General features: G+C 38.9%; 1 protein-coding gene and 1 pseudogene across 2 annotated transcripts in view; both read left to right on the forward strand.

Moving 5' to 3' along the window:
* Positions 1-25,605, forward strand: part of RNLS (renalase, FAD dependent amine oxidase) — a 272,685-nt gene that overhangs the window by 41,354 nt on the left and 205,726 nt on the right. The gene's annotated exons all lie outside the window — the stretch shown is intronic.
* Positions 605-4,415, forward strand: LOC118632635 (annotated as a pseudogene).

Raw genomic sequence — 25,605 nt, forward strand, 5'->3', positions numbered from 1 at the left:
CTCTTTAGCTCTGTGCACACAGAAATGCCTCATCATGTCTTAATGCCTCATCATGTCTTAATGCCTCATCATGTCTTTGGAATGGGCTATGGAAGGTCCCATTTAATACTGCCATCCCTTCCAGCTCCCCATTCCCCATACTCTCCCCTCACCAGATAAATATGTCAGCCACTGGGGCTTTCTCCCTCATAAAGAATCCTCAAGTAAACATCAAAGGCAGGAAGTCCTTGTTAGTAACATACATTGACTCACAGTGGCATAACAAAGATATTTCTCCTTGCCTCAGGTCAATTTGTCCCAGATCCAGATGTGACTAGAATATAGAGATATAAATTGTAAGGCTAAAGAAGGAGCTGTTGCTAGGGTCAATGGTCTTTTCAAGCTAAAAAAAGAAAGAAACAAAAAGGTTAGAATTATTTTCTTTTACAAACATAATCTTGCCACCTTGATTTCCTGATTTCTGGTGCATGATAGTACAATGTGTTCTCAAGACTAATTCTTCCCAGGTGTGATTTCATCCTGCACATCTTTTTCTGCAGAATACAAGTTGGTTTATCTCCATCTACCTTCTCTCCCATCTAAGTGCATCCCACCACCCCATGAAATGAGCCCTCTGAGGCCCCAGAACTCTTTTCGATTGTGAACTAAAGTCCAACAAGATTATCACTTCAAGGTGGATAATGACGAAAATTAGCAACCTGGCCGGTTTGGCTCAGCAGTTAGAGCATCAGCCTGTGGACCAGAGAGTCCCAAGTCCAGTTGCCACTAAGGGCACGTACCTCGGTTGCAGTTTGTCCCCAGCCCGGTTGGGGTCATGTGGGTGGCAACCACTCGATGTGTCTCTCTCACATTGCTGTTTCTGTCTCTCTCTTTCTCCCTCTCTCCCTCCTGCTCTATCTGAAGATAAATGAAAAAAAAAAAAGTACTCGGATGAGGAAAAAAATAAAAATAAAGAAGAAAATTAGCACCGATTATCCTTAAGTTTAGGAGCTGTTGCAAAGGATGAATTGGGCATTGTTGAAGCAGAGGCAATGAATTATGAAGGCAGTCCATTGAAAGTAACACTGGCAATTTTGAAAATGGCTATACAACCAACAGTTTACCTTGGTGTTTTTGGAACAACACCTGGGTTCTTATGGTTGAAGTGTGGTTCAGGGCCTTGCATATAGTGGGCAGCACTTAGTAGCTGTGGGGGAAGGTGCAGAGTCAGTAGATGAAGAGGAAAATGTGAAACTCCTGTGTGTCTGGAAAGCATTCTGCCCCTGGAAGTGGTAGCAAGTTTCCACAGAAAAAGTAAAACTTCCTGTTGCTGCTGCTGCTGCTGCTGCTGCTGCTGCTGCTGCTGCTACTGCTGAAGAATAAGAAGGAGAAGAAGAAGGAGATTTTGAGGATGAGGAAGCTGAAGAAAAATCTCCAGTAAAAACCTCTGTATGAGGTAGTGCATCCAAAAAAAATGCACAAAAAATCAAACCAGAATGGGAAAGACTCAAAACCATCAACATCAAGATTAAAAGGTCAAGAATCCTTCAAAAAATAGGAAAAAACTCCTAAAACACCTAAAGAACCTAGATTTGTAGAAGACATTAAAGCAAAAATGTAAGCAAGTATAGAAAAAATGCATCGAACAATCTTGGACACTACTGGTAAATTAAGCCCAAAGATGGGAAAAAAGAAAAAAGAGAGACAAATATAGTCCATACTGAGTATCATCAACAATCCAGACTGAAGTCTTCTATTTTAATCTCGGTGCTGTTTCCTGATTTTCCACTCACCCATGCCCCATTCCAGGCTGGAAGCAATTTCACTCTTAAGCTCCTAAAGCACCTTTCTTTTGCCTGCTGTGATTCAGTGAATTTTTCTTTCTACTTGTTCATTTGCCTCACCTTTTTGACCATCTTTTAAACACTTTTGCATCTCTCTATCTGCTCAATAAATTTGAATGAATAAAAAAAAATAAAGACTAATTCTTGGAACAGCCTAGAAAGGTTCATGTGCTTCTCATTTTGTTGTTACTTGTTGAAGGCCAAAGGGGTTGAATGTGTCAGACACAGTGGGTCACTTGCATGACATACTACATGCTAATAAAAAAGGATATGTGGGAATTCCAGGATATGTTTCATCCTGTTTCAGCATTCAATTTCAGATCATAGCCAAGTATCTGTTTTCATTGAGAAAAGCCAGAATCCGCCAAAGTCAACATGAAGCAAAAGAATTGCGTCGTGCTGAAAAAGAGTTAAGACATGTACAGAGACATGTTGTTCTTTTTCATTGTTATCTAAGTAGTCTTGTGTTCTTTTTCAAAGTATTAAATGTTTTATTGTAATTCAGAAACTTCCAGCTTGAGAATTTAGTTTACATATGGACTTATATTCCATTTTGACACTGCTCACAGTGTAAATATTTTCTCTCTATATAATAGAAATGCTCATACAGTTTTCACAGTTAGCAGCCTTATCACAGAAGACACTGGTAGAAGTTGGCATTTTTTATTGGAATCATATTCTAGAATTTTAATTTCAAGCTGCTTAAGAAATGTGATAAGGAGAAACCTATAGTGAGTGACCACACTAGATCAGAAATGTGATTCCTAATCATGGTGAGAGAGCAATCTGAAGTTTCTAACACTCAGTTTCTGATTAAGGGTAGCATATTATCCTGCTCCTAGCAAATTACCATATACATTGCTTAATCTAGATTTGACACATGAAAAAAATATATGTGAAATGCATATAAAGTAATGAGACTTGGTTTCTAAGTTATTTATATATAATTTATTTAAAATGTGTGTTGTCCTTGAGAGAGTTGATCTGGAAATTTGTACTTGGTCCACAATTCTCAAATGTATTTTTGAAAACTTTTGGGAAATTCTTTTAAGTAAAGTTTTAGTCGACTCTTTTAAATAACACTAGAACAAAGTTTTGTGTTTTTTTTAACTACCCAAGAGTGGATTTGGGAATTTAGAGCCACCCTGGAATAATTCTTCAAATGGCTGCTGTAGTTACACATTCTTTTAGATACACACCTACTTCTCTAGCCGTGGCCTACATAATTTTTGACTCTTCTAAAACTATTTTCTACTTTCAAAGGAAAAAGTTTTGCTATTTTTGCAGATAATCAAAAGAATGAACTACATTCTCTAAAAGCAATTCCAGAAGGGGACTTTTCAAAATGTTTTTAATAATGGTAACAATTTTGGTATAACAGCATCACTTTTGAAACAGCACAATTGTCTGGATGTGTCAGTTCTTACATATTTGTTGAAATATATAATACTTTATAGTCACATGTCTAATAGGTAGTAGATGCCTCATTTTAGAAAATGTTCACTTCCTTGAACCTGAAAACAGTTGATGTTCTACTAGCCTCTATTATAGCTTATGAAATGCTTGTCTTTGACTTTGGAAGAATATGGGTTCTTACAAATGTTCAGGAATTGTGGTGTATAATCTAGCATAGTTGTTTCACAGGCATTTTTGTAAACTACATCTTCTAGTAGTAAAAGTGTGTTGATAGCAAAGTAAGATTTCACAAAATAGGGGAAAAAGTATCATGTTTTGAAAACCAGATAATTACTTGAAATACTTCTTATCACAATATAAATTTTATAGTTGAAATTATATTGACATTCTGGTGGAGGTGAAATTAATTTAACTCATCTTTGTTAGTTTCTATCTTACATTATTAAAGCAATAGTATATTGTTAATAGATGATGGTTAAAATCTATTGATAGAATAAATGCATGTGAATACTGAAAAATTAGATCATGAACATTTGATACATTACAATAGCTTGATGGGTATTTACAAAAATAAATCTGTATTTTGAATGGTTTAACTTTTGAATACATTGCACTGACTCTAAAATTATGGACCTGAGATTTAAGAAAGTGTTGGACGTGTCTCTGTTACAAAGCAAGTTAGATATTTATAGAGATGAATTTATACAACACATGTGCTGAGTAACTTCTGTGGTTCCAGATGCTGAATAGATGCTGGAGATAATGTGGTAGAAAAACAGATCGCATCCTTGCTATATTGAGCTGGTGCTCTGGGGACTATTGGGCTCCAGAGAGAATAGACCAAACTAGGAGTCTTCATAGCAACTCTGTATTCTGTGGAAAGCTCTCATTACTCATCTCTGGGTTCTTTACATTGAAGTATGATGAATTTGAACTCATGGTCTCTGTGGTCCTCTAAGATCCGAATTTATGTTATGATTTTCTGAATTCTCCTTTGTTATCTGAATTGTTATACTCCTACCTCCAAAGTTCTTAGTATTTTCAAGTAATATATGTGAATACTATATATGAAAGCGTTTTGTAAATTGTAACATCTTTTTATTCTAAGGTAGTGCTATTATTCAACAAGAAGACGTTAAGCAGTATCTACAGAAAATACAACATAGACTCACCTAGTTGCATAGAAAATGATAAAACAACTAATCAAAAGGCCCTTTCTCCTCCCTTTCAAAATTTGGAAGTACTTTTGTCTGAATCAGCTGGTTAATTTATCAACTGTCTACCTCACTTAGTTTTGTAGAAACAGTTTCTAAGTCCCTTGAAACTATGGTTCACATTCACCATGGTTTAGAGCTTACGTTTCTTGGTGGGCGCACAATGTGTCACCCAATGAAAGAGAGACTCTCAATATTGTTTATGGAAGCAGAGAACAAAATGAAGTCATATATCTGGAAAACACTCTATTGGGCCACGGCCTTTTGGGGAGAATTAATTCCAAATACTTTAAAATGGCTAGTTAACCTTTTTCTTAAATAATTTCCAGCAGGGAAATGTTACAACTTTCCTCAGCAACCTAAGTCAGCTGTCACGCACATTTTCTTAAGAAGGTTTCTTTGTGTGGGGAACTGGAACAAAAGAAATGACAGGATAATGTCTAAGACTATCCCCTGTATCTTCCTCAATTTTTCTATTTTTTTTTTAATGCCTCAACTTATAGTTAAGCTCTCTTAAGAGTAAACTGCATCTGAACACACTCAAACTTATTATTAAGGAACGAAAAAAAAAAATCAGATTTTACTGCCGCCATTTTCAGTAGGAATGAAGAAGTATTTTATAATTTCTTTTAAGTTCTGTTTCCTTTACCCTCTTCTGGAAGCATCTCTAAAGATAGTCATTGCAAGAGGTTTAGAGGAGAAATAAATCGTGATTGAATACAACTATGGCAGAAATGTCTTTTCTAAGGGTTAATGAGGTCACATTGTTTGTTATATTTTTTAAAGTCTTAGAATACTTGTGGATATTTATTCTGACGACAAAGTGCAGCTGTTTCTAGTCAACTCTTTTAAATAAAGTTCTTTCTTAGCACATCCATTTCAAAATCAGCAAACTTCTGGGCCCAGAGTCAATGTTCCCCTATGTGCATGCCAGACACTTTCATTATTTGTGAGAGTCACAGGTTAATCTCCAAAGATAGATTTTTTTTTTCCCAGTTAGAATCACATATGACTAAATAAAGGCCCATCTGGCTTTCTGCATCTGAGACTTGTTTTGAATTCACATATAAAATCTTTATTTCCACACAATTGTGCTGCATTAACTGTTTCTGAATATTAATTACATCTTTCCGCTGCTGAAATGCTCAAATGACTCAACAAGTACATCATTCTTCTTTTCTTTTCCAAATTCCCCTGGGGACCTTAGATTTGGAAAGAGTTCACTTATAAAACTGTCATCATCAACACCATTTTTTTCCCCTCTCCTTTTAAAAAATTTGTTACTGAAATGTACACAAAGAGAAGTGCACATAGATTAAGTACACATCTTGATGAATTTCTACAAATTGAACATGCACCCATATAACCAACACCCCTGTCAAGAAATAGAATGTACAGCCTGAGAAGCCCCCTTGCACTCCCTTCCAGTCACTAACTCTCCCATCCTCCCAGTAGTTATTACCTTGATTTCTAACAGCATAGATCTTTTTGCCTGTTTCTGTGCTTCATTTAAATGGAATCGCACAGTATGAGCTATTAAGTGCTTACCTTCTTTCACTTACTGTTTTTTTTGTTTTGTTTTGTTTTTTTGAGGAATTATCTTATTGACATGTGTAGTTAAAATAGTTTTTTTGTTTTTTCGGGGTTTTTTTGTTTTTGTTTTTTGCTGTGTAGTTTTACATTGTCTAGACACAGCACATTTTTTTCCATTTCACTGTCGATGGGCATTTGGGGAGTTTTTCAGTTGATGCTATTATGGATAGTGCTCATATGGGCATTCTTGTATGTTTCCCTTGGTGAGCAATTTGTAGGTTTTCCTCTTGGATATGTGCATAGGAGATGATCAACATATTTTAATTGTTTTATTTTATTGATGAAAAACTTAAATGAAAATTTCTGATCAGCCTGATCAACCAGAGTTACCATATTGAGTTGATACAGTATTTTTCTAAATCATAGAAACTTAGCGTTTTGTTACCCAGGCTGCCCTGTTGGTTTCAGTCAAGGTAGTTTCGTTTCCGCTCTTTCTACTGCCTTCCTTTCACCCCGCGTATCTACTCATATACATTGTACCCTAATGCTGACTCCTCCCTCTCTGTTTTAACTTCTGTCTCTTAGAGTGGTATAGTAATAATATGATATTTATAGTAATAAATAACAGCAGCAACCGCTTATTGAGCACTAACCAAGTTAAAAACAAAACAAAACACTGCTATGATTTTTAAACTGCTATTCTATTTAACTCTCACATATTCCTCATGTTATGCAAATATCTCTCCAATTGATCAATAATTTTTTTATTGATTATGGAGAGAGATAGAGAGAGAGAAACATCTATTTGTTGTTCTACTTATTTATGCACTCATTGGTTGATTCTTGTATGTGCCCTGACCGGGGGTCAAACCCACAACCTTGGCATATTGGGATGATGCTCTAACCAACTGAGCTGCCCGGACAGGGCTTGATCAGCAATTTTTAATAATGAAATACTAAAAGTATATTTTAAAAAGAACCAAGAACAATATAGCTAACATTCATGGACCCAACTCTTAGATTTAATGTATTGTCTGCCATTTTTGCTTCAATTATTTTTCTGTCCTCAGGATTTGGGAGTAGTTTACTTGCTCAAGTCACATTACCATTAAGTGACAGAGCTGACAGCTGATAGTTTTATTACTGTTTCTGTAAACCCCTGTTCTCTCCCTCACACTTTATTTTTATTTCAAGGTCTAAGCTTCTACCTTGCGTGATTCTATCCTGTTTTTGCTCCTAAGAATACTAGCCAATATTTATTTCTTCTGCCAACAAATATTTATGAGCCTTTTTTTAGGTTCCAGGAACTATGCTACCTTTCTATGCCTGATGTAATTTTTACTACAGCCTGTGAGGAGATACTGGTATTGACCTCAGTTGACAGAAGAAGAAAACACAGTTTAGAGGTAACACCACTTGTTTAGTACTACTGTAGATCAGTTAGGCACCCAAACTAGTGTCAATCTCAGGTGTGCCTGACTCTGAAGCCAGTGCTTTTAATAACCTCTCAACATCTTGTTCATTGGAGAAGGAATGTTACTTTTTATTATTTCTTGTCATTGTAGTTAGTATGAAATGCCAACTGGATGTGAGCCCCTCTTCCAAGTTTCTGCCATCTCCAATTTTACAAGTGAGGCTGTTAATGACCAGAACAGTTATATGACCAGTACTGAGCCTCATGGCTGTTCAGGGCTAGAACCTACAATTCATGACAACTCATGCAGGCTTCTCTATTACATAATGCTACAGGTCTCCAGTGTAAGGAAGAAAGTGTGTGGGCAGGTCCATGAAACAAATGTAAACCTTTTGTTAATCCTCTGATAAAACCATTCTCTTATAGGCCATTTCCAATGGCCTCCTCTTCATTGCATTTAGAGGTTTTCTCCATGACTACTCTGGATCTGCACTCTGCTTGTTCTAACTGGATCACATTTTCTTTCTCTTCTTTGGTTTTTTTGTTTTGTTTCTCTAGAAATATTTTTTTATTAATTAATTTATTTTTGTTACAGATATTTCTCCTTGTTCCCCCACTGATTCCCCCCTTCCCCTCCCTCCTCGCCCTGTCCATGTCCATTGTCCATGCACACATGCATATAAGGTCTGTGATTTATCTCTCCCCCACCACCCCCTCTTCTGGGGATTGTCAGTCTGTACCCCACTTCCACTTCTCTGGGTCTACCCCATTCCTCAGACTGTTATGTTCATTATATTCCACAAATAAGTGAGATCATATGATACTTGTCTTTCTCTGCTTGGCTTGTTTCACTTAGGATAATACTTTCCAGGTCCCTCCATGTTGTCTCAAAGGATAAGAGATCTTTCTTTCTTACAGCTGCAAAGTACTCCATTGTGTTTATGTACCACAGCTTTTTTATCCATTTGTCTACTGATGGACACTTGGGCTATTTCCAGATCTTAGCATTGTAAATAGTGCTGCTACGAACATGGGGGTACATATATTCTTTCTGATTGGTGTTTTAGGCTTCTTAGGGTATATTCCTAGATGTGGGATCACTGGGTCAAATGGCAGTTCAATGTTTAGTTTTTTGAGGTAAGACCATATTGTTTTCCATAGTGGCTGCACCAGTCTGCATTCTCACCAGTAGTGTACTAGAGTACCCTTTTCTTCACACCCTTGCCAACACTTGTTGTTTGATGATTTGTTGATGGCAGCCATAATGACAGGTGTGAGGTGATACCTCATTGTTGTTTTAATTTGCATCTCTCTGATGATTAGTGATATTGAGCATTTCTTTATACGTCTCTTAGCCATTTGTATGTCCTGTTTAGAGAGGTGTCTATTTACTTCCTTTGCCCATTTTTTAATTGGGGTCTTTTTCTTCCTTTTGTTGAGTTGTATGAGTACTCTATATATATTGGAAATTAACCCCTTATCTGATATATCATTGGCAATTATACTCTCCAATACAGTGGGTTGCCTTTCCACTTTTATGATTGTATCTTGCTGTGCAGAAGCTTTTGAGTTTGATGTAGTCCCATGTGTTCATTTTCTCCATTGTTTCTATTGCCTTAGGTGATGTATCAGTGAAAATTCTGCTGCGTATGATGTCTGAAATTTTGTTGCCTACATTTTCTTGTAGGATTTTTATGGATTCACAGGTCACATTTAAGTCTTTTATCCATTTTGAGTTTATTCTTATGTATGGTGTAAGTTGATGGTCTAGTTTCATTTTTTGCATGTAGCTGTCCAGTTTTTCCAACACCATTTATTAAAGAGGCTATCTTTACTCTACTGTATGCTCTTGCCCCCTTTGTCAAATATTAATTGAGCATATTGCCTTGGGTCCATTTCTGGGTTCTCTGCTCTGTTCCACTGTCTATATGCCTGTTCTTGTGCCAGTACCAGGCTGTTTTGATTACAGTGGCTTTGTAGTATAACCTGAAATTTGGTAATGTGATCCCTCCAACTTTGTTCTTCTCTTTCAAGAATGATGTGGCTATTCGAGGTCTTTTTTGGTTCCATATGAACTTTTGAAGTATTTGTTCTAGTTCTATGAAATATGTCGTTGGTATTTTGATGGGGATTGCACTGATTCTATAGATTGCATTGGGTAGTGTGGACATTTTAATGATATTGACTCTTCCAATCCATGAACAAGGTATGTACTTCCACTTTTTTATATCTTCCTCTATTTCTTTTTTTAATGACCCGTAGTTTTCTGCAAATAGGTCCTTTATTTTTTTTGGTTAAGTTTATTTCTAGGTATCTTATTTTTTTTGCCACGATGGTAAATGGGATTTTTTTTCTTTTAGTTTCTCTTTCTGTGCGTTCATCATTGGTGTATAAGAATGCCATCAATTTCTTGACGTTAATTTTATATCCTGCTACTTTGCCAAATTCATTTATTAAGTCTAGTAAATTTTTGATGGAGTCTTTGGGGTTTTCTACGTATAGTATTATGTCATCTACGAATAATGACAATTTCAATTCCTCCTTTCCAATTTGGATCCTTTTTATTTTTTCTTCCTGTCTGATTGCTGTGGCTAAGACTTCCAGTACTATGTTAAATAAGAGTGGCGAAAGTGGGCATCCTTGTCTTATTCCTGTTCTTAAGGGAAATGCTTTTAATTTTTGCCCATTGAGTATGATGTTGGCTCTCGGTCTTTCATATATGGCCTTTATTATGTCGAGATATGATTCCTCTATTTCCAGATTGCTGAGCGTTTTTATCAGAAATGGGTGCTTGATTTTGTCAAATGCTTTTTTAGCGTCTATTGATATGATCATATAATTTTTATCTTTCATTTTGTTTATGTGGTGTATCACATTTATTGATTTGTGAATATTGTACCAGCCTTGCATCCCTGGGATGAATCCCACTTGGTCATGGTGAATAATTTTTTTGACGTATTGCTGGATTTGATTTGCTAGTATTTTGTTCAGGATTTTGGCATCTGTGTTCATCAGGGATATTGGCCTGTAGTTTTCTTTCTTTGTAGTGTCTTTTTCTGGATTTGGAATTAGAATTATGCTGGCCTCATAAAATGAATTTGGAAGTCTTTCTTCTTCTTGAATTTTTTGAAATAGTTTGAGAAGAATGGGTGTTAGTTCTTATTTGAATGTTTGGTAAAATTCCCCCGTGAAGCCGTCCAGGCCTGGGTTTTTGTTTGCTGGGAGAGTCTTGATTACATCTTCAATTTCTTCTGTTGTTAATGGTCTGTTCAAGTTTTCTGTCTCTTCCCGGTTCAGTTATGGGGAACTATGTGTTTCTAGAAATTTGTCTCTTTTGCATAGATAGTCAAATTTGTTGCTGTATAATTGTTCATACTATTTGTTAACGGTCTTTTGTATTTCTGTGGTGTCAGTAATTATTTCTTCTCTTTCATTTCTGATTTTGTGTATTTGGGTTCTTTCTCTTTGTTTCTTGGTGAGTCTAACTAAGGGTCCATCAATCTTGTTTATCTTTTCAAAGAAACAGCTCTTTGTTTCATTGATCCTTTGAATTGTTTTTTGGGTCTCCATGTCATTTATTTCTGCTCTGATCTTTACTATTTTTTTCCTTCTATATGCTCTGAGGTTTGTTTTTTTTTGTTTGCTTTCTAGTTCTTTAAGTTGTGAGGTTAGATAGTCTATTAGAAATTTTTCTTGCTTCTTGAGGTGGGCCTATAATGCTATGAACTTCACACTGCTTTTACTGCATCCCATAGATTTTGTATTGTTGTCTGTTCATTTTCATCACTTTCCAGGAAGTTTTACACTTCTTCCTTGATCTCCATGGTAACCCATTCATTGTTCAATAACATGCTATTTCGCCTCCATGTCTTCAAATGTCTTTGCATGTTCTTGTTGCAATTGATTTCTAGTTGCATGTCATTATGATCTGAGAAGATGCTTGATATGATTTCAATATTCTTGAACTTGTAGAGACTTAGGTTGTATCCTAACATGTGATCTGTCTTTGAGAATGTCCCTTGTGCACTTAAGAAGAATGTGAATTCTGCAGTTTTGGGGTGTAATTCTTTGCAGATATCTATTAAATTCATTTGATCTAGCATTTCATTTAGAGTCTGTGTTTCCTTGTTAATTTTTTGTCTAGATGATCAATACAGTGATGTGAGCGGGGTGTTGAAGTCCCTTGCTATGATTGTATTGCTGTTGATTTCTCCTTTGAAGTCCTCCAAAAGATTTTTAATATATGTTGGTGCTCCTATATTGGGTACATATATATTTACCAAGGTTATATCTTCCTGTTGGATAGATCCTTTCAATATTATGTGGTGGCCTTCTTTGTCTCTAGTTATGGTCTTCATTTTGAAATCTACTTTATTAGATATGAGTATTGCTCCCCAGCTTTTTTTTTTTTTTTGCTTTCCATTTGCTTGAAAGATTTTTTTTCATCCCTTCACTTTCAACCTATGTGAGTCTTTTGTTGCGAGGTGGGTCTCTTTTAAACAACATATATGTGAATCATGCTTTCTTATCCAGTCAACTACTCTGTGTCTTTTTATCGGAGCATTCAAACAATTCACATTTAAAGTGATGATTAATATGTACTTATTTATTGCCATTTTTGTTTAATGTGGTTATATTTTTCTTCCTATTTCTTCTACTAATTGCAGCAGTCCTTTTAGCATATCTTACAGTGCTGGTTTGTTGTTAATAAATTCCCTTAGCCTCTTTTTGTCTGAAAAGCTTTTTATTTTACCTTCTGGTTTGAATGATAGCCTTGCTAGATAGAGTAGTTGTGGATTCAGATCCTTGTTTTTCATGACCTTGATTACTTCATGTCACTCCCTTCTGGCCTGTAGTGTTTCTGTTGAGAAGTCAGCTAAGAGCCTTATGGGATTTGCTTTGTAAGTAACCTTTTGCTTATCTCTTGCTGCTTTAGGATTCTCTCTTTGTCTTTAATTTTTGGTATTTTAATTACTATGTGTCTTGGTGTGGGCCTGTTTGGGTTCTTCTTACTTGGGGCTCTCTGTGCTTCTTAAACTTGAATGCCTTCTTCCTTCACCAAGTTAGGAAAGTTTTCTGTCACCATTTCTTCAAATATATTCTCTAATCCTTGCCCATTTTCTTCTTCTTCGGGGACTCCTATAATGTGAGTACTATTATGACTCCAGTTGTCACACAATTCTCTTAAGCTGTCCTCCTATTTTTTAATTGTTTTTTCCTTTTGCTTTTCTAGTTGGTTGATTTTTTCTACCCTGTCTTCTAATTCACTGATCTTGTCCTCAGCTTCCTCTACTCTGTTGGTTAGTCCTTCAAATGTGTTCCTAATTTCTGCTATGTCATTCTTCATTTCCACTTGGTAGGTTTTCAGTGTTTTTATATCATTACTTATTGTGCTGATGTCCTTACTCATGCTGTTGAGCTTCCTGAAGATCATGGCTCTGAACTCTACCTCTGATAGTTTGCTTAGCTGCATTTCATTGATCTCATCTTCAATAGAGTTCTGTTGTTCTTTCATTTGGTTTTTGTTTTTTTTTTTTTGTTTTACCATTTTGGCTATCTCTGTGGGTTTTGCAGCCTGCCAAATATTCCCTGTGAGTGTTGGTGTTCTGCTGTTTGTGGCTCCCTCCACTAGGTTTGGGTGAGCCTGGGTGGGCCCATGTTAAACACCGTTGTCAAGTCTTACTTTCCTGGGTAGATTTGCAAGCTTAGGAAAGGTTCAGTTATCCTCTAGCTTTTTCCTGGTGGCTATTAGTCTCAGTTACTCAGTGCCTTGGAATGTAGCCCTGGTGTTCTGCATAGGAGGATTTCCAGAGGGTGGGATAGATGCTGGTTGTTAATGAGCCTCAATTTGCATTTCTTTGCCTCACTTGGGAAAGGCTGAATCTCCAAGGGCGGGTGGGGCTGCTGCCTTTTCCCCCAGCTCGGGTAAGGAGCACCCTGGCCACCGTCCTCTGTGATCACAATTCAGCAAAAGCTCTGAGTGGCCCAAATCCCAGGTGTCCCCTCAGAGTTCCAGCCCAGTCTGCCCTCCCTCTGTGGTAGCCCCCAGGTGAGTGGCTGTGGTTATTTTAGCACTCTGTCCAGGCTCTCTGTGCTGTGGAGCGGGCTTGGTCTTTATTCCCCAAGGGCGCTGCTCACAGCTAAGACTGCTGCTGTCCATGGGCTCCCAGCCCACCACCCTCTTGCGCCTCTGCAGATCCTACCAGTGTCCCTGGTTATATGGTCCTGTCCTGCTGCTTTTCTGTTGCTTTTTTTCTGAGGATTTGTCATTATTTTAGTTGTAATTCCCGTTTGGTCCTGCGAGAACCTCTGCGTAGCTTCTATTCACTCTGCCTCCATTTTCACATCCTCTAAGCCTATATTTTGTGCAGCTGGGTTGCACAGGCCTTTCTTGTGCCCCCTTACCCTGCAGGTCCCGTGGTAACTGGATTGCATAGTATCTTTGGGTCCTGGCTCAATGCTTATGTTATGGGCTACTGGGTCTCTCAGGCTTCTCTGGTGTTTCAGCACCCTGCAGGTCACGCGGGTAACTAGATCACATAGTCCCTGCTGAGCTGCACAGGCCTCTCTGGTGTTTCAGCACCCCATAGGTACTGCGGGTAACTGTATGGCACAGTCCCTGCTGGGTTGCACTGGCCTCTCTGGTGCCCCGGCACCATGTAGTTCCCACAGGTGAGCAGCTAGATCGCAGCAGTCTCTCTGGGGCTTTGGCTTCCCACTGCTGTTGTGGGCTACTGGACTGCACAGGCCTCTGTCAAGCCCCAGGTCCTCCACTGACATCCGGGGAGTACAGCTGCCCCGTGGGGCTCAATTTCTGCTCAGCTTTTGCTATAGTTTTTGGGGATGGGTCTCAGCTGTTGGGCTGTGCTTCTGTTGCCTGGGGATGGATTTCTGCTCCCCAGCCTCTGTTGCTGGGGATATATCTGGACTCTGATTGGGCTGCTACTATGGGGGATGGTGCTGGGCTCCGGTCTGTCTGCGGCTTCCTGGACCGGCACTTTGGGAGCTCCACTACTGTGCACCGGTCTGTGTTGACACAGAGTGTCCACTGGTTCAATGGTGCCAGGTGTGCTGGTGGGCTCAGGTTGCTGGGCCCTAGCTGCTCCCACTGACTCCTCCCAGGAAAGACCTGGGATATTCCAAAATGGTGGGACCTCCCTGCGGCACAGGAAGGAGCACCCTGAAGGGCCACTTACTGAGGTAGCCGGCTGCTCCCATCCACAGCACAGGAACCTTCTGCTCCGCAGCTCTGCACTGCTTGGGTTTGGTTGTTCACCTTCACGTCCACTCACACTCTCTCACACACTCACCCTCTCTCACACACTCACCCTCCCTCCGGTCCTGCCCGCTGCCATCTTCTCTTCTTTGTTAATTAGTCCTCCTACTCCTAAAATGTAGGCATTACTCAAGGCTTGGTCTTGAGCCATCTTCCTTTTCTGTGCTCTCTCTCTCTCTCTCTCTAAGCAAGTTCATTTAACCCAAGAGTTTATGTACAGAAGAGCACAGATCTTTATTTTTAACCCTGATTTGTCTTCTAAGATGTAGACCTGGAGCTCAGGCTGCTTGCAGAATTCAACTGGGGCAAAGCTAATTTCAACATCTACTCTTCTCACCAAACCTGCTCCTCCCTTTATGTTCAGTGTTGTGTCATCTCATTGGCTTGTCATTCTGTCATGACTTCGTACGTCACTTACGTCGTGCCTGCACTTTAACAAAAGCCTCTTACGGAATCTTTCTGTCACTAGTCAAAATCTATTTTAATCCATCCTCATATTGAAAACAAAGTAATCTTTTTAAGGGTACCTCGGATCATTTCGTTCTTCTGTGCATATAAACTTTGAGGGGTTCCTAGTGCCTACCAACTAAACTTAAGTCTTCAAAGCCCCCTTTTATCTGATTTGAACTGCTATTTTAGGTCAAATTAATCTATTTCTTTTCCTCTGTACAAGTCTACACATTTATATTTCTGTATCTTTTCCTAACACTTTCTTTCTCTAGCATTTCCTCATTTCTATTAAGACCCAGTCCCTTCTTCAAGGCTACTTCTTGTGTTGCTTCCTTATATCATCAGCCAAAAGTAACATTTGGTAGTCCTTTCTAACCAAGGTACTAGAGAAAAGTCCGGTCAAGGGGAATCAACATTAAATAGGGACCAAAATTTCATAGTATATAAGAATAAAAGGATTTATGGGGAAATTAACTTGAAAAATAAAATTATAAATTATAAACATTAGCTTATTTTACTTATAATTAATAAAATTTAAGTTGTAATTGAGATTATGTGCTAATCCCTGGAATGTACAAAGCATAATTAAATTATTTATTGAGTTTTTAGCATACTTTTCTGACAATTGTAAGATAAAATATGTTTCAATCACATTGATTTTGACTTTTGCAACAGCAACATCCATTTTTTTCCTTACTATTCCAGAAGCTTAGTTTTATGTTGATTATCTTTTAATTTAACTTGATTTCAAAAGCACTATCAGTAGACTTATCTCGTCTTTAGTTACCTGGTTTCTCTCTGCCAGATCCTCATTTATAAGTGAATTTGCATTTGATTTTAGTGGTTCTTTTCCACCTCTGCTTTCTCTGACTTCATGCCATTGTACAGATTTTTCAATAACTAAAATTTGTCTTCGTTATAGATTACCATTGATGCTGTAATCATTAAACAATCTGTAAAACCCTTTGTGATTACCTAACATGTTATCCTTAGGTTTTCTATAGTATTCACTATATGCTAAGTGTTTGAGTACACACCTGTCCTACCAGGTTTTAAGTTTCTTGCAAGGCAAGAATTATGCTTTTTTTTTTTTTACTCTTTCATGAATCTATGGAAATGTCTTGTATGTAGTAAAAATTTGAATTCTATTGTCTATTGGTCCCTCAATAGAACCAATCCTTGCCTTATGCTGCATTTCATCATTAGAAACAATACCATAAAACTAGATTATAGAAAAATTAATCATTTATTTTTCCCATTGGAGCAGCACACACAATAATGAGTTGCATTCCTAATCACAGGCTCAACTTCACATATAAATAATAGTGTCTCATAAAATAAAAGATGAAATAACTAAGATCTTCTATGATAACTTAAATAAAACATATTCCAAGTCTTATAAAATGTCAGTATAGCATGTGTAATGACTAGTTATTTATTATAACATGTACACCAAATGTAAAGGTACAAATTAAATTATATATTTAACATAAATGTAAAGGCTGTTGTAAATGTCAATTTAAGATTCTAATTGATGACAGATTCTCTTCTTCCAAAATTTATAAGGGTCTTTGTAACCTAAATATTTTAAAAGTTTCATTCAAGTATACCTTAAGCAGATGCTTTTCTGGGGGAAACAAACAATTCTGTTGACCTTTGATTTGCCTCATCTTATTGTAGGGTTACTCAGGACTCTTTGGAAGATGATAATGATTTTTTTTTTTTTATTGATTAATTTTTGTTACAAATGATTCTCCTTTTTTCCCCCAGTGGTTCCCCCCTCCCCCTTCCCTCCCTGCCCCTTCCCCCGATTGTTGTCCATGTCCACTGTTCATGCCTATATGCATATAAATTCTGTTGTTCATCCCTCTCTCAGCTCCCCACTCCTTAGGGGATTGTCCTCAAACTGTTATGTTCATTATATTCCAGAAATCAGTGAGATCATATGAAATTTGTCTTTCTCTGCTTGGCTTGTTTCACTCAGGATGATACTTTCCAGGTCCCTCCATGTAGTCTCAAAGGACAAGAGATCTTTCTTTCTTACAGCTGCATAGTACTCCATTGTGTATATGTACCACAGCTTTTTAATCCATTCGTCTACTGATGGGCACTTGGGCTGTTTCCAGATCTTAGCGATTGTAAATAGTGCTGCTACAAAGATGGGGGTACATATATTCTTTCTGATTGGTGTTTCAGGCTTCTTAGGGTATATTCCTAGAAGTGGGATCACTGGGTCAAATGGGAGTTCAATTTTTAATTTTTTGAGGTGACACCATATTGTTTTCCATAGTGGCTGCACCAGTCTGCATTCCCACCAACAGTGTACTAGAGTCCCCTTTTCTCCACACCCTCGCCAACACTTGTTGTTTGATGATTTGTTGATGGCGGCCATTCTGACCGGTGTGAGGTGATACCTCATTGTTGTTTTGATTTGCATCTCTCTGATGATTAGTGATGATGAACATTTCTTCATATGTCTCTTAGCCATTTGTATGTCCTGTTTGGAGAGGTGTCTATTTAGTTCCTCTGCCCATTTTTTAATTGGATTCTTTGTCTTCCTTTTGTGGAGTTGTGTGAGCACTCTATATGTATTGGAAATTAACCCCTTATCTGATATATCATTGGCAATTATGCTCTCCCATACAGTGGGTAGCCTTTCCGTTTTGATGATTGTATCTTTCGCTGTGCAGAAGCTTTTGAGTTTGATGTAGTCCCATGTGTTCATTTTCTCCTTTGTTTCTATTGCCTTAGGTGATGTGTCAGTAAAAATTCTGCTGCGTATGATGTCTGAGATTTTGTTGCCCACAGTCTCCTCTAGGATTTTTATGGATTCATGGGTTACATTTAAGTCTTTTATCCATTTTGAGTTTATTTTGGTGTAGGGTGTAAGTTGATGGTCTAGTTTCACTTTTCGGCAAGTAGCTGTCCAATTTTCCCAGCACCATTTATTAAAGAGGCTGTCCTTACTCCACTGTATGCTCTTGCCACCTTTGTCAAATATTAATTGAGGATATTGCCTAGGGTCCATTTCTGGGTTCTCTATTCTGTTCCACTGGTCTATATACCTGTTCTTGTGCCAGTACCAGGCTGTTTTGATTATGGTGGCTTTGTAGTATAACCTGAAATCTGGTATTGTGATCCCTCCAACTTTGTTCTTCCTTTTCAAGATTGCTGTGGCTATTCGAGGCCTTTTTTGGTTCCATATGAACTTTTGAAGTAATTGTTCTAATTCTTTGAAGTATGCCGTTGGTATTTTGATGGGGATTGCGTTGAATCTATAGATTGCTTTGGGTAATATGGACATTTTAATGATGTTAATTCTCCCAATCCATGAACAGGGTATGTTCTTCCACTTTTTTACATCTTGCTCTATTTCATTTTTCAAAGATCTGTAGTTTTCTGCGAATAGGTCCTTTATATCTTTGGTTAAATTTATTCCTAGGTATCTTAATTTTTTTGCCGCAATGGTAAATGGGATTGTTTGCCTAGTTTCTCTTTCTGTGAGTTCATCATTGGTGTATAAGAATGCCATCGATTTCTTGACGTTAATTTTGTATCCTGCTACTTTGCCAAATTCATTTATTAAGTCTAGTAAGCTTTTGGTGGAGTCTTTGGGATTTTCTATGTACAGTATCATGTCATCTGCAAATAATGACACTTTGACTTCCTCCTTTCCAATTTGGATCCCTTTTATTTTTTCTTCCTGTCTGATTGCTGTGGCTAAGACTTCCAGTACTATGTTAAATAGGAGTGGCGAAAGTGGGCATCCTTGCCTTGTTCCTGTTCTTAAGGGAAATGCTTTTAGTTTTTGCCCATTGAGTATGATGTTGGCTGTAGGTCTTTCATATATGGCCTTTATTATGTCTAGGTATGATCCCTCAATTCCCACACTGGTGAGCGTTTTTATCAGAAATGGATGCTGGATTTTGTCAAAGGCTTTTTCAGCATCTATTGATATGATCATGTGGTTTTTATTCTTCAATTTATTTATGTGGTGTATCACATTTATGGATTTGCGAATATTGTACCAGCCTTGCATCCCTGGGATGAATCCCACCTGGTCATGGTGGATAATTTTTCTGGTGTATTGCTGGATTCGATTTGCTAGTATTTTGTTCAGGATTTTGGCATCTATGTTCATCAGGGATATTGGCCTGTAGTTTTCTTTCTTTGTTGTGTCTTTTTCTGGTTTTGGAATTAGAGTTATGCTGGCTTCATAAAACGAGTTTGGCAGTCTTCCTTCTTCTTGAATTTTTTGAAATAGTTTGAGGAGAATGGGTATTAGTTCTTCTTTGAATGTTCGGTAAAACTCCCCTGTGAAGCCATCTGGGCCTGGGCTTTTGTTTGCTGGAAGAGTCTTGATTACATCTTCAATTTCCTCTGTTGTTATTGGTCTGTTCAAGTTTTCAATCTCTATCTGATCCAATTTTGGGAGGCTATGTGTTTCTAAAAATTTGTCCATTTCGCTTAGATTTTCGAATTTGTTGCCGTATAATTTTTCATAGTAGTTGTTAACGATCTTTTGTATTTCTGTAGGGTCAGTTGTTATCTCTCCTGTTTCATTTCTGATTTTATGTATTTGGGTTCTCTCTCTTTGTTTCTTGGTGAGTCTAGCTAAGGGTCCATCAATCTTGTTTATCTTTTCAAAAAACCAGCTCTTTGTTTTATTGATCCTCTGGATTGTTTTTTTGGTCTCTATGTCGTTTATTTCTGCTCTGATCCTTACTATTTCTTTTCTTCTGCTTGCTCTGGGGTTTTCTTTTTGTTTACTCTCTAGTTCTTTAAGTTGTGAGGTTAGGTAGTCTATTAGAGATTTTTCTTCTTTTTTGAGGTAGGCCTGTAGTGCTATAAACTTCCCTCTCAGAACTGCTTTTGCTGCATCCCATAGATTTTGTATTGTTGTGTCCTCATTTTCATTGGTTTCCAGGAAGTTTTTGATTTCTTCCTTGATTTCCTCGGTGACCCATTCATTGTTTAATAACATTCTATTTAGCTTCCATGTGTTAAAATGTCTTTGTATGTTCTTCTTGCAATTGATTTCTAGTTTCATACCATTGTGGTCTGAGAAGATGCTTGTTATAATTTCAATCTTCTTGAACTTGTAGAGACTTAGTTTGTGCCCTATCATGTGGTCTATCTTTGAGAATGTTCCATGTGCACTTGAGAAGAATGTGAATTCTGTAGTTTTGGGGTGTAGTTCTCTGTAGATATCTATTAAATCCATTTGGTCTAGTGCTTCATTTAGAGTCTCTGTTTCCTTGCTAATTTTTTGTCTAGAGGATCTATCCAGTGATGTGAGTGGGGTGTTGAAGTCCCCTGTTATGATTGTATTGCTATCGATTTCTCCTTTGAAGTCCTCCAGAAGATTTTTAATATATTTTGGTGCTCCTATATTGGGTGCATATATGTTTATCAATGTTATATCTTCCTGTTGGATAGATCCTTTCAATATTATGTAGTGGGCTTCTTTGTCTCTAGTTATGGCCTTCAATCTGAAGTCTATTTTATCAGATATCAGTATTGCTACCCCAGCTTTTTTTTCTTTTCCATTTGCTTGAAAGATTTTTTTCCATCCCTTCACTTTCAATCTGTGTGAGTCTTTTGTTGTGAGGTGGGTTTCTTGTAAACAGCATATAGATGAGTCTTGCTTTCTTATCCAATCAGCTACTCTGTGTCTTTTTATGGGAGCATTCAGTCCATTTACATTTAAGGTGGTTATTGATATGTACTTATTTATTGCCATTTTTGTTTAGTGTGGTTCTATTTTTCTTCCCATTTCTCCTGGTAATTACAGCAGTCCTTTTAACATTTCTTGCAGTGCTGGTTTGGTGCTAATGTACTCCCTTAGCCTTATTTTGTCTGGGAAGCTCTTTATTTGACCTTCTATTTTGAATGATAGCCTTGCTGGGTAGAGTAGTCTTGGATTCAGATCCTTGTTTTTCATGACCTTGATTACTTCATGCCATTCCCTTCGAGCCTGTAATGTTTCTTGTGAGAAGTCAGCTGAGAGCCTTATGGGGGTTCCTTTGTAGGTAACCTGTTGCTTATCTCTTGCTGCTTTTAGGATTCTCTCTTTGTCTTGAATTTTTGGCAGTTTGATTACTATGTGTCTTGGTGTGGGCCTGTTTGGGTTCTTCTTACTTGGGGCTCTCTGAGCTTCTTGAACTTGAATGCCTTCTTCCTTCACCAAATTAGGGAAGTTTTCTGTCACTATTTCTTTGAATATATTCTCTAGCCCTCGCTTACTTTCTTCTTCTTCAGGGACTCCTATGATACGAATATTATTACGTTTCCAGTTGTCCCACAATTCTCTTAAGCTCTCTTCTTGTTTCTTAATCTTTTTTCCTTTTGGTTTTCTGATTGGTTGATTTCTTCTAGCCTGTCTTCTAATTCACTGATCCGGTCCTCAGCTTCCCCTACTTTGCTTTTTAGACCTTCCAGTGTGTTTTTCATTTCTGATATGTCATTCTTCATTTCTTCCTGTTGGTTTTTCATTTCCAGATGGTTTATTTTCAACATTTCTATGTCTTTACTCATGTTGCTCATGTCCTTACACATGCTGTTGAGCTTCCGCAACATCATGGCTCTAAATTCTAGTTCTGTTAACTTGCTTAACTGCACCTCATTTATTTCATCTTCTGTAGAGGTCTCTTGATCTTTCATTTGGCTTTTGTTTCTGTTTCTCACCATTTTGGTTATCACAGTGGGCTTTGGAGTCTGCCAAGTTTTCCCAGTGGGTGTTCGTGTTTTGCTGTTTGTGGCTCCCTCTCCTGGGTTTGGATGCACCAGGGAGGACCCACTTTAATCCCGCCAAGTCCCCTGTTCTCCAGGAGTCTGTGTGGCTCCAGCGGAGAGTTTAGCAGGCTATAGCGTTAGGAGGGCCCATGCAGGGTGGCAAGGGAGGTGGTGGGAATAATTTCCAGCCAAGTTCCCTGGTCCCGCCCAGTTCCCTGGGGGCCGTGAGTCCGTGGGGCTTCAGCGGCTGCAGAGTTTCCAGGGCCGTGCACGGCGGGGAGGGAGGCGGTAGAATTAATTTTCCGCCACGTTCGCAGGTCCCACCGAGTTGCCTGGGGGCCAGGAGTCTGTGTGGCTTCAGCGGAGAGCCTAGCCTAGCCGGCTACAGGGTTTCCAGGCCTTCCAGGCCGTGCACGGCGGGGAGGGAGGTGGTAGACTTAATTTTCCGCCGCGTTCCCCGGTCCCACCGAGTTGCCTGGGGTCTGCGAGTCTGTGCGGCTTCAGCAGAGAGCCTAGCCTAGCCGGCTGCGAGTCTTTGCGGCTCCAGCGGAGAGCCTAGCCTAGCCGGCTGCAGAGTTTCCAAGGCCGTGCATGGCAGGGAGGGAGGCGGTAGCGTTAACTCTCCACCGCGTTCCCCGGTCCCACCGAGTTGCCTGGGGTCTGCGAGTCTGTGCGGCTTCAGCAGAGAGCCTAGCCTAGCCGGCTGCGAGTCTGTGCGGCTTCAGCAGAGAGCCTAGCCTAGCCGGCTACAGGGTTTCCAGGCCGTGCACGGCGGGGAGGAAGGCGGTAGACTTAATTTTCCACCGCGTTCCCGGTCCCACCGAGTTGCCTGGGGGCCAGGAGTCTGTGCGGCTTCAGCGGCTACAGGGCCTTGCACGGCAGGAGGGGAGGCAGTAGAATTAATTTTCCGCCTAGTTCCCCGGTCCCTCCGAGTTCCCTGGTCCCGCCCAGTTCCTTGGGGGCCAGGAGTCTGTGCGGCTCCAGCGGAGAGCCTAGCCTAGCCGGCTGCGAGTCTGTGCGGCTCCAGCAGAGAGCCTAACCTAGCCGGCTGCAGAGTTTCCAAGGCCGTGCACGGCAGGGAGGGAGGCGGTAGCGTTAACTCTCCACCGCGTTCCCCGGTCCCACCGAGTTGCCTGGGGTCTGCGAGTCTGTGCGGCTTCAGCAGAGAGCCTAGCCTAGCCGGCTACAGGGTTTCCAGGCCGGGCACGGTGGGAAGAAAGACGGTAGAGTTAACTTCCCCTCTAGTTCCCTGGCCCCTGCCCAGGCCGCTGCGGACCCTGGGCTCTTGGTCCCCTCTCCCGTCCTCGCAAGCCTACCAGGACTGAGTGGGTGTTTCTGGTTAAGTGGTCCTCCAAGGTGTCCTTCAGCTGCCCTTTCCTGACGGTTTGCCTTTGTTTTCGTTGTAAATCCAGTTTGGTCTTGGGAGACGGTCTGGGTCCCTCCATTCACTTCGCCGCCATTTTTTTCTCAGATGATAATGATTTTGCTTCTACCACTCAATAGCTGATCTAACATTTCCTCATTCACCCTCTCCTTATTCAATGTAAAGCTTTCAATCTCAGAACAAATAAATTCTACACAAGAGCAAATAGTAGTTATGTCATTCTACTTGATATATAGTCATGAGAATACTACGCACGTCATTGGAATGCTGTAAAAACTATTACTAGGTCTTTGGAATGAGCATTTTAAAGGGAATTTCTGACAGAAGGTAGTGCCCTTACTTGACTTAGCATGTGCTATTATGTGAAAATCGGTGAATGAATAAAGGTGACAAAAGTTCAGGAATGGTGGGAAATATGCAGCTATGATTTAGTGGCATTGAAATCCATGAAATGGCTTGAAGTTATGACTGCCTACTTTGCTAATATCTAACTAGTAAAAAAAAAAAAAAATTTCCTTCCTAACTCGAATGTCCTTGCTCTCTCTGCAAAGCTTTTATCCAGACTAAGTGGAATTGTAGTGTACCTAATCTAATGTGAGTTTTTCAAATATGCTGATAAATCTAATTTGTAGCAGAGATAAATGAAAATAGACAATTTATCCAAAAGATGAGTTTAGAAATTATTCTCTTATACTTCTCTTCTTTTCAGTACCTAAACATGCCCTTCTACAGTTGTGTTTCTCTTTGTTGCCTCAGCAATGCCTATTAACCTGCAAGGTCATTAATAAAGGAAGGCTGCCCTCTGATGTACTTCTCTATCCCTCCATGTAATCATGACAACTGAAATCAGATGCTGTACTCTGATTCTGTCCAATTGTAATGCATTGATTTCTCTACTTTGAAAATATTTTTTACATGCTGGGTCAAATATTAGGACCAATGACTTTAGGAACATTTATTGAGAAACATTTGTTCAGTTCAACTGCTATTAAATAATACTTAATTCAAACATTTTTTATCTTCCCATCAAACATTTTTTAAAGTAAATTCTCATTTTTTAAATTTATTAGAGATTGAACCAACATGCCTTTCTGGAAACCATATGTTATCTCATTAACCTTTATGATGATCCTGCTTTGGCGCTCCCCCTCTGTTTCCTATGGATTCACCTTTTTTACTTTTTTCTACTTTTTGAAGACTTTCCTCAATGTTATCTTTCAGTCCTGCTGAAAGTTTTAAAATATTATTTTATTTTTAAAATGATATTTTAATTTATTGATTGATTTTTAGAGAGAGAGAGAGACATTCCATTTGTTGTTCCACTTATTAACGCATTCATTGATTGATTCTTGTATGTGCCCTGACCGGGGATAGAATCCACAACCTTGGCATATCAGGATGACATTAAACCAACTGAGCTAACTCACCAGGATGTTTAATGTTCTGCCTGGGGGTGGGGCTGGGTGGAGCTTTGAGGGTGGAGGGAGTCTAAAGGTCTGGCTGCTAGATTTCTGGAAGCCAAGTAGAGGGAGGAAACTGGGGAGAAGACAATGTCCTATCATTGAATATGTAGACTCTCACTTAATCCTCTGTTTCACCAGGAGAGTTACTCATGCCCAAATTTCCAAGCCTATCTGATTTAACATCTTCAGAGTCTTCTGCCATGATGGTTGTGAAGAGTAGAAGAGGCAATGTGGGGATCCCTAGAACCCAAGTTCTCAACCACATTTTTGTTTTCTTTTCCATCCCTCATTGTTTGTTTCTGAGATACCTGGCACCTCCAGTGCCCGAACCTTTCTAGAAGTCTGCATCTCTGCTGACTTCCTGCAACTACCTCCTTTGCAAACTTAGAATTCAGCCATCTCTAATGAGCCAGGCAATTATCCTTCATCCATCTACTAAATAGCTTTTAAATTTTTGTTGCTGTGTCTCATCTACTGTTGTCTCTTTTCAAGTTTTCTTTGTCCTTTTTTGTTTATTCACTCTTCATATGTATACTGTCATTGTACTAGAAAACAATAAGGAAGTGGAAACAAATACATGCTCAATTCTTTGTGTTTAAACGGAAGTTCATAACGTCTTTATCACTGGGGGAAGAGGGTCTGTATTACTGACTTTTTACCTGTACTCATTCTTATATGAGTTCTAAATTTGGTAGTTAAGGATGTGATATATTTTGCTTAAGATTGCAGTTGCTGCATTGTTCTTACTGTTTTGATCTGGTTAAAGTAATCAATAGACCTACTTGATTTTCATTGACCGTAGTTGAGGTGCTATGATTCATTGCAAGGTTGTAAAGATGAAGTGGATTTAAACAAGCTCTAAGGTGCAGCTTTGCACCTTGGTAAGCACATTTACTT

Source organism: Molossus molossus, unplaced genomic scaffold (genome assembly GCF_014108415.1).
Source record: "Molossus molossus isolate mMolMol1 unplaced genomic scaffold, mMolMol1.p scaffold_m16_p_17, whole genome shotgun sequence".
Lineage (NCBI taxonomy): Eukaryota > Metazoa > Chordata > Mammalia > Chiroptera > Molossidae > Molossus > Molossus molossus.